Genomic DNA, 9,987 nt, shown 5'->3' on the forward strand with positions numbered 1-9,987 from the left:
AGTATATAGTGAATGGACGTGCGGGTGTTTATATAGTATGTGTAGTAATAACATGGCAGCACAGCAGTGCCAGCCTATTACAAGTATATAGTGAACGGACGTGAGGGTGTTTATATAGTATGTGTAGTAATAACATGGCAGCACAGCAGTGCCAGCCTATTACAAGTATATAGTGAACGGACGTGAGGGTGTTTATATAGTATGTGTAGTAATAACATGGCAGCACAGCAGTGCCAGCCTATTACAAGTATGGCTTCTCACCTCACCAGGGCTGATCGGAGGCTATCTAGTGTTATGTAATGGGAATTACACAACAGTACCCAACCCTTGCTGTGCCATAGGGTTCAATGTGAACCCAGCTGGTGACATATTGTACATTACATAGGATAGTATACAGCACTGTTTCCCAACCAGTGTGCCTCCAGCTGTTGCAAAACTTCCACTTCCGGGCATGCTGGGGGTTGTAGTTTTGCAAGGTACACTGATTGGGAAACACTGGCCAACTATGAGGAACACTGACTGAGCTAGGTGACAATACGCACACACACATCTATATATATATATATATATATATATATATATATATATATATATATATATATATATACACGCACACACACATCTATGTATATATATATATATATATATATATATATATACACACATCAACACACAACACACACACAACACACACACAACACACACACACACACTATGTGCCCTCACGACGGCAATGACCTGTGCCGGCCGCCTGTGCCCCACATAAGTATTCTGGGACCTGTAGTCCGCCCGGAGCTGTGTGTACACGCTGCAGTTCATTGAGAATTTCCTGGTAGACTCCACCACACACACACTGTCCCCGGTGAGCGGCACACATGGCGGGGGCACGGCTGTATGCCTCCCTGCAGGAGAACAAAGGAATGCGGAGCCCGGCGGTGCCGCTCCTCCCTGCCCGCCTCCCATTCACGTGCTCAGCCCTCAATCACAACAAGCGGCCGCCGCTCTCATTGTCACGGACCCGGGGAGGGAGCGGGCGGGAGCGCCGTGACATTGACCGAGACAAATATAGAAGCGTATAACGTACCGGTCCTCCGGGAGCATGAGCTAACAGCTATTGTCTGCTCTCCACAGAGGAGCGGGGACCACATCCATTACCTCAATGACCCCCCCTCTCCTTCCCTTCTCCAGCATTGCTCCATTGTTACCAGCTAAAATCGCATCATCAGCTCCCCTTCACACTGAGCCAGTTTATGCTGAGGTTACATAATAGCACATTTCCAAGAACTCACTGCTGCCAGGGCATGGAGGGGAGCAGACCTGCGAGACCGGCACTGTATGTGGGGGAGATATACATAGACTACACCTGGGAGACTGACACTGTATATGGAGGAGATATACATAGACTACACCTGGGAATACAGTATATGGAGGAGATATACATAGACTACACCGGGAATACAGTATATGGAGGAGATATACATAGACTACACCTGGGAGACTGACACTGTATGTGGGGGAGATATACATAGACTACACCTGGGAGACCGGCACTGTATGTGGGGGAGATATACATAGACTACACCGGGAATACAGTATATGGAAGAGATATACATAGACTACACCGGGAATACAGTATATGGAGGAGATATACATAGACTACACCTGGGATACAGTATATGGAGGAGATATACATAGACTACACCTGGGATACAGTATATGGAGGAGATATACATAGACTACACCTGGGATACAGTATATGGAGGAGATATACATAGACTACACCTGGGATACAGTATATGGAGGAGATATACATAGACTACACCTGGGAGACTGACACTGTATGTGGGGGAGATATACATAGACTACACCTGGGAGACTGACACTGTATGTGGGGGAGATATACATAGACTACACCTGGGAGACTGACACTGTATGTGGGGGAGATATACATAGACTACACCGGGAATACAGTATATGGAGGAGATATACATAGACTACACCTGGGATACAGTATATGGAGGAGATATACATAGACTACACCTGGGATACAGTATATGGAGGAGATATACATAGACTACACCTGGGATACAGTATATGGAGGAGATATACATAGACTACACCTGGGATACAGTATATGGAGGAGATATACATAGACTACACCTGGGATACAGTATATGGAGGAGATATACATAGACTACACCTGGGAGACTGACACTGTATGTGGGGGAGATATACATAGACTACACCTGGGAGACTGACACTGTATGTGGGGGAGATATACATAGACTACACCTGGGAGACTGACACTGTATGTGGGGGAGATATACATAGACTACACCGGGAATACAGTATATGGAAGAGATATACATAGACTACACCTGGGAATACAGTATATGGAGGAGATATACATAGACTACACCTGGGATACAGTATATGGAGGAGATATACATAGACTACACCTGGGATACAGTATATGGAGGAGATATACATAGACTACACCTGGGATACAGTATATGGAGGAGATATACATAGACTACACCTGGGATACAGTATATGGAGGAGATATACATAGACTACACCTGGGATACAGTATATGGAGGAGATATACATAGACTACACCTGGGATACAGTATATGGAGGAGATATACATAGACTACACCTGGGAGACTGACACTGTATGTGGGGGAGATATACATAGACTACACCTGGGAGACTGACACTGTATGTGGGGGAGATATACATAGACTACACCTGGGAGACTGACACTGTATGTGGGGGAGATATACATAGACTACACCGGGAATACAGTATATGGAAGAGATATACATAGACTACACCGGGAATACAGTATATGGAGGAGATATACATAGACTACACCGGGAATACAGTATATGGAGTTGATATACATAGACTACACCGGGAATACAGTATATGGAGGAGATATACATAGACTACACCGGGAATACAGTATATGGAGGAGATATACATAGACTACACCGGGAATACAGTATATGGAGTTGATATACATAGACTACACCGGGAATACAGTATATGGAGGAGATATACATAGACTACAACTGGAATACCCAACACGTATATGAAGGTGACATAAATAAACTGTATGACACATTACGCCTGGGAGACTGACACTGTATGTGGGGGAGATATACATACACTACAACTTGAATACCCAACATGGTATATGAAGGGGATATACATAAACTGTATGACATTTCACACCTGGGAGACCGACACTGTATACATTGATTACACCTGAAATACCCAACACCGTACATGGAGGAAATTTACATAAATTACACATAAATCTGTACAACAGATTACACCTAAAGTACCCAACACGGTATGAAATATACATAGATTATACATAATATGTAATTACACCTGGGATTCCCAACACGGTATGGGGGGGGGATAGAAAAAAAAACAGTATATATAATTCGTGTGATAGGTTACTTAACAAGTTATATGGAAGAAATATAGTCAGGTTATATTTTATCTTTGCTACATTTTACAACTAGTATACCCAACACGTTATATGGAGGGTAACACTATATACATAATAGTTTACTCCTAGGATCTAGGATACCTAAAATGTTATATAGAGGAGATATACACAGATTACCCAAAGTCAGTACAATGCATTACACCTAGAATACCTAACCATGAATGATATGGAGGAGATATAAATAGAAAATCCATAATCTATGATAACACATAGGATCCCTTTCCCTTCCTCGTTATGTAGTATAGATATAGATAGATTACACCTAGTCTGTACCATACATTACACCTATGTTACCTAACCCATTATATGGAGGAGAAATAGACAGATAGATGACACCTATGTTACTTAATACATTATATGGATGAGATATATTGATGATTTCAAATAGTGTATAGAAAACGATAGACAATTACACCTAAGATATATTACATGTTATATGGAGAGGAAATAGATCATATGTATAATAGATGTATAGAGAGCTAAGGACAAATGTATGAGATCTATGTAAAGAGTACTATAAACAGAAATGGATGTATGACATGTGTAGAGAGCTCCAGATGATATATAGGAGAGATATGTGTAGAGAGCTCCAGATGATATATAGGAGAGATATGTATAGAGAGCTAAGGACAAATGTATGATATCTATGTATAGAGTACTTTACACACATGTCATACATCCATTTCTGTTTAGAGAGCTTCAGATGATATATATAGATGAGATATGTATAGAGAGCTCCAGATGATATATATAGATGAGATATGTATAGAGAGCTCCAGATGATATATATAGGAGAGATCTGTTTAGAGAGCTTCAGATGATATATATAGATGAGATATGTATAGAGAGCTCCAGATGATATATATAGATGAGATATGTATAGAGAGCTCCAGATGATATATAGGAGAGATATGTATAGAGAGCTCCAGAAGATATATAGGAGAGATATGTATAGAGAGCTCCAGATGATATATATAGGAGAGATATGTATAGAGAGCTCCAGAAGATATATATAGGAGAGATATGTATAGAGAGCTCCAGAAGATATATAGGAGAGATATGTATAGAGAGCTCCAGATTATATATATAGGAGAGATATGTATAGAGAGCTAAGGACAAATGTATGATATCTATGTAAAGAGTACTATAAACAGAAATGGATGTATGACATGTGTGTAGAGAGCTCCAGATGATATTTAGGAGAGATATGTGTAGAGAGCCAAGGACAAATGTATGATATCTATGTATAGAGTACTTTACACACATGTCATACATCCATTTCTGTTTAGAGATCTCCAGATGATATATATAGATGAGATCTGTATAGAGAGCTCCAGATGATATATATAGGAGAGATCTGTATAGAGAGCTCCAGATGATATATATATATATATATATATATATATATATATATATGAGATATGTATAGAGATGTCCAGATGATATATATAGGAGAGATATGTATAGAGAGCTCCAGATGATATATAGGAGAGATATGTATAGAGAGCTCCAGATGATATACATACATATATATATATAGGAGATATGTATGGAGAGCTCCAGATGATATATATAGGAGAGATATGTATAGAGAGCTCCAGATGATATATATAGGAGAGATATGTATAGAGAGCTCCAGATGATTTATAGCAGAGATATGTATAGAGAGCTCCAGATGATATATATAGGAGAGATATGTATAGAGAGCTCCAGATGATTTATAGCAGAGATATGTATAGAGAGCTCCAGATGATATATATAGGAGAGATATGTATAGAGAGCTCCAGATGATATATATAGGAGAGATATGTATAGAGAGCTCCAGATATATATAGGAGAGATCTGTATAGAGAGCTCCAGATGATATATAGGAGAGATATGTATAGAGTACATGTAGGCTAGATGAGAGATGACATAGTATACACAGTGTTTCTCTAACCATAACAATGACGTGTTCCATTGTAGCCTATCCAGACAACACGCCAGGATTCCATGCTAGAAGTGATCGTGGCATCCAGCATAGATCCCCTGCACCAAAGGATCCGATCAATGGATCGCGGAGCCTCCCAGCCCGGGTTATGCAATGTGGGGAGAACCCTCCTCCTCCTCCCCCGACTGCCAGACAACAAAAGGACACATCATTCCTGTAAAGTCTTCCATCCAGTCAGCACTTCACCTAGTGCCCCGCTCCCTGCTCTATCCAGCGGTATCTCTGGAGACAGGTCACTCGTGGTCCGTGGAGTGTCAGCTCTTCGGGCAGCCTTTTGTTCCGCTGTGTGCTGGCTCTTTGTTGTAGTCACTATATGACATGTCTGTCCTCACTGCCGGGGCTCTACGGTATATGACCGGTGATGGTTGTAAAGTGCTCCCCGGCACTCACTGTCACATTCACCCCCATTCATGTGGAGCAGACATATTTACAACAATACAATGTAGCAGAGCAAAGAGAGTGGACGTGCAGCGGGCAGCCCCCCATCCCCACACAGCCCCCCATCCATCCTCGGCAGGTTACCTTAGTGGGTGAGCAGCCTGTGACAGCGCAGCATCCTGGGGGACATGGCCGTGTCCAGCCGGAGTGTGACGGATAGTAGCGCCTCCTATGCAGTGTGTCCCCGCTCCAGCCGCCGCTGCTCCACAGATCTGTGTTAGTAGGTCAATACTCCTCAGTGTTACTCTGTGTGCACTTCCAGGCTTACAGTGACTCAAACGGGAGCTCCCGTAGCCAATCAGCGCCGCGGCGTTCTGGAGCCACCACCAATGACAGGGCGCGGCTGGAGACAGGGGGCGGGACGTGCAGAAGGCATTAAGAACTCTGCTTGCGAACACCGTGTTACTGTAGAACGTGGAGCTCTTGTCCTGTGGATTGCATAACCAGCGGCGGGGGGAGACGAGGGAGGGGGCATTTACGTAACTGCCCGGCAGCGGCGGCATGTTAACCCGTTCCGTGCAGATGAATGAGGCAGGGCTTTGTTTACTAGGGCTAGTAGGAAATGAATGGGAATATGGCAGTGTGGAGCTATGCGCGTCGTGTGCACTGTGTGGGGACGTCCTAGTAGCCGCCGGCGGCCCGCTCCTATCAGCACCGAGTCACTATTGTATAGATAGACATGTATATATGTGTAAGAATATAATATAGAGCTCCGCTACAGACACGGTCCCTCGCATTGTCCGCGGCTTTCCTCTCCTGTTCTACAATGAATGAAAACAATTTACTGCAGTGTATGACGTGCTGGACCGCCATCACCCTCCTGCAACCCGCACTCGGCACTTCCCTCACACAATCCGGCCGTGCTTAAATATTGACTATTGTCAGCGAATGGGGAGAAAACAAAATGTACCCACGAAATGAGCATTTATGACGTCATGTACATTGTGCACTTGACCTGCAGCTAATCCCTGGCCTTAGAGGTCACTAGAGATGAGCGAACTTACAGTAAATTCGATTCCTCACGAACTTCTCGGCTCGGCAGTTGATGACTTATCCTGCGAAAATTAGTTCAGCTTTCAGGTGCTCCGGTGGGCTGGAAAAGATGGACACATTCCTAGGAAAGACTCTCCTAGGACTGTATCCACCTTTTCCAGCCCACCGGAGCACCTGAAAGCTGAACTAATTTACGCAGGATAAGTCATCAACTGCCGAACCGAGAAGTTCGTGAGGAATCGAATTTACTGTAAATTCGCTCATCTCTAGAGGTCACCTGTAAGAAGAGCTGCTGAGGTCAGTGATTGGCTGAGGTCAGTGATTGGCTGCGGTGTCATGTGCTCAATGGACAGGCATGTCAGAAAGAGGTCCAAGTAATCCCATAAAATGTAACCTAATTGATAACCTGCTATACTGCACACACATAGGGGGAGATTTATTTATTTATATAGCGCCTACAGATTCCGCAGCGCTTACAATTATGGGGTACAAACAAAGACAAGTATCAGACATAAAAAAGTTTATCAAAACTTGTGCAGAGGAAAAGTTGCTGAGTTGCCCATAGCAACCAATCAGATCACTTCTTTCATTTTTCAGAGGACTTTTCAAAAATGAAAGAAGTGATCTGATTGGTTACTATGGGCAACTCAGCAGCTTTTCCTCTGGACAGGTTTTGATAAATCTCCCCCATAGTACCTATATATAACATATACCCATATTACAAAGACACGTTATACACATGCATCTACGTTACACACATTCATGTTACACACACATACAGTCATGGCTGTAAATGTTGGCACCCCTGAAATTTTTCAAGAAAATTAAGTATTTCTCACAGAAAAGGATTGCAGTAACATGTTTTGCTATACACATGTTTATTCCCTTTGTGTGTATTGGAACTAAACCAAAAAAGGAGGAAAAAAGCAAATTGGACATAATGTCACACCAAACTTCAAAAATGGTCTGGACAAAATTATTGGCACCCTTAACTTAATATTTGGTTGCACACCCTTTGGAAAAAATAACTGAAATCAGTCACTTCCTATAACCATCAATAAGCTTCTTACACCTCTCAGCCGGAATGTTGGACCACTCTTCCTTTGCAAACTGCTCCAGGTCTCTCTTATTGGAAGGGCGCCTTTTCCCAACAGCAATTTTAAGATCTCTCCACAGGTGTTCAATGGGATTTAGATCTGGAATCATTGGTGGTCACTTCAGAACTCTCCGGTTCTTTGTTGCCATCCATTTCTGGGTGCTTTTTGACCTGGGGTCATTGTCCTGCTCGAAGACCAGAGATCTCAGAGGCAAACCCAGCTTTCTGACACTGGACTGTACAGTGCGACCCAAAATCCATTGGTAATCCTCAGATTTCATGATGCCTTGCACACATTCAAGGCACCCAGTGCCAGAGGCAGCGAAACAACCCCAAGACATCATTGAACCTCCACCATATTTCACTGTAGGTACTGTGTATGTACATATTTTTTTGTAGGCCTCATTACATTTTCGATAAACAGTAGAATGATGTGCTTTACCAAAAGGCTCTATCTTGGTCTCATCTGTCCACAAGACGTTTTCCCAGAAGGATTTTGGCTCAAGCTCATTTTGACAAAATGTAGTCTTGCTTTTTTATGTGTCAGCAGTGGGGTCCTCCTGGGTCTCCTGCCATAGCGTTTAATTTCATTTAAATGTCGACGGATAGTTCGCGCTGACACTGATTCTCCCTGAGCCGGCATGACAGGTTGAATATCTTTGGAACTTGTTTGGGGCTGCTTATCCACCATCCGGACTATCCTGCGTTGACACCTTTCATCAACTTTTCTCTTCCGTCCACGCCCAGGAAGATTAGCTACAGTGCCATGGGTTGCAAACTTCTTGATAATGTTGCGCACTGTGGACAAAGGCAAATCTAGATCTCTGGAGATGGACTTGTGACCTGGAAATTGTTGATATTTTTTCACAATTTTGGTTCTCAAGTCCCCAGACAGTTCCCTTCTCCTCTATTGTCCATGCTTAGTGTGGCACACACAGACACACAATGCAAAGACTAAGTGAACTTCTCTCCTTTTTATCTGCTTTCAGATTATTATTTTTTTGCCCACACCTGTTACTTGCCCCAGGGGCATCACATGCTTGAAACAATATCATTTTTCCACAATTTTGAAAGGGTGCCAATAATTTTGTCCAGCCCATTTTTGAAGTTTGTTGTGACATTATGTACAATTTGCTTTCTTTCCTCCCTTTTTTGGTTTAGTTCCAATACACACAATGGGAATAAACATGTGTATAGCAAAACATGTGTTACTGCAATCCTTTTCTGTGAGAAATAATTCCGTTTCTGGATTTCAGGGGTGCCAACATTTACGGCCATGACTGTAGTTGCACACATACTAGCCTCCTACAGAGCTTTCACATTCCTTTAGTGGATAGGGAGCCATAGTGAGCAGAGGAGAGAGTCTACTGTGCTCTTCTTGTGCTGTTCTTGGCAGACTCCTTTTCCTTCCCTCCTCTGTCCCTCTTGAGGGCGCTCTTATTGCAGTCCCCACATCAGGAAACGAATTGTCAGCCACAGCTTGCCGTCCCCACATTAGGGAACTAATGATATGTGACCCGGGGGCGCCGCTCTCCTTCCCCCCCCCCCCCCCCAATAAATTGTCAGCCGCAGCACTGTCCCCACATTAGGGAACTAAGCATATTTGACCCACGGGCGCTGATCTGATTCCTGCCCTTCCACAAACGGCCACAAACAGGGCTGGGCGGCACGCAAAACAAGTTGGTCAGGCTACAAGGCATGCTGGGAGCTGTAGTTTCTAAAACAAAGGCAAAACGGAAATAGATGCTACACTACATGGACACACTTGTGCAAAGAGAGGAAAAGAAAGACAAATGAAGAGCTAGCACGAGACCAGAGATAAGAAGAAAACTCACCTGCAAGGGTAAGTAGAAAATAAAAAAACACATTGGTCACCAGAGTACCCCATTAAGGACCAGGCCAATTTTATTTTTGCATTTTTTTCCCCTCCTCATCTTCTAAAAA

General features: G+C 43.1%; 1 protein-coding gene across 3 annotated transcripts in view; it reads right to left on the reverse strand.

Annotated features, from left to right (window-relative positions):
• The window catches only part of NFIL3 (nuclear factor, interleukin 3 regulated), a 28,658-nt gene extending 22,291 nt beyond the window's left edge, over positions 1-6,367 (reverse strand). The window contains exon 1 of one of the 3 annotated variants that reach the window (XM_056525637.1): positions 6,039-6,367. The gene's annotated coding sequence lies outside the window, so the exon portion shown is untranslated. Of the gene's footprint in view, positions 1-738; positions 849-5,465; positions 5,614-6,038 lie in introns of those variants that run through there. The other 2 variants (XM_056525642.1, XM_056525648.1) reach the window with 2 other exon arrangements.
• Positions 6,368-9,987: the final 3,620 nt, after the last annotated feature.

This window comes from Hyla sarda, chromosome 1, assembly GCF_029499605.1.
Source record: "Hyla sarda isolate aHylSar1 chromosome 1, aHylSar1.hap1, whole genome shotgun sequence".
NCBI classification, from domain to species: Eukaryota; Metazoa; Chordata; class Amphibia; order Anura; family Hylidae; genus Hyla; species Hyla sarda.